We start from the raw sequence: 353 nt of genomic DNA, 5'->3' as shown, positions 1-353 counted from the left end.
GGAAAGGAAAGAACCGAGGTGAGAGAAACAAAGAGCTCATTGTGTGGAAGGAGAGATGCTTGAGGGCAACTGTCACAAAAACCAGTCTGCAAGGGTCATCGCTAGATGGCCATGCCAGAGGAGGACAACATTATCTATACCATCAGAAGCTATGCCAGAGGAGGACAACATTATCTATACCATCAGAAGCTATGCCAGAGGAGGATAACATTATCTATACCATCAGAAGCCATGCCAGAGGAGGACAACATGATCTATACCATCAGAAGCTATGCCAGAGGAGGACAACATTATCTATACCATCAGAAGCTATGCCAGAGGAGGACAACATGATCTATACCATCAGAAGCTAT

The 353-nt window shown here is 45.0% G+C and overlaps 1 protein-coding gene across 3 annotated transcripts in view; it reads right to left on the bottom strand.

The window, feature by feature from the left end:
- The window catches only part of LOC110503413 (ventricular zone-expressed PH domain-containing protein), a 206,028-nt gene that overhangs the window by 154,611 nt on the left and 51,064 nt on the right, over nt 1-353 (bottom strand). The window lies entirely within an intron of this gene.

The sequence above is a fragment of the Oncorhynchus mykiss genome, chromosome 24 (genome assembly GCF_057628025.1).
Source record: "Oncorhynchus mykiss isolate SJ-2025 chromosome 24, ASM5762802v1, whole genome shotgun sequence".
Classification (NCBI taxonomy): Eukaryota; Metazoa; Chordata; class Actinopteri; order Salmoniformes; family Salmonidae; genus Oncorhynchus; species Oncorhynchus mykiss.
Note: the sequence above shows the minus strand (reverse complement) of the source record. Positions and strands in the feature narration are given on the sequence as shown.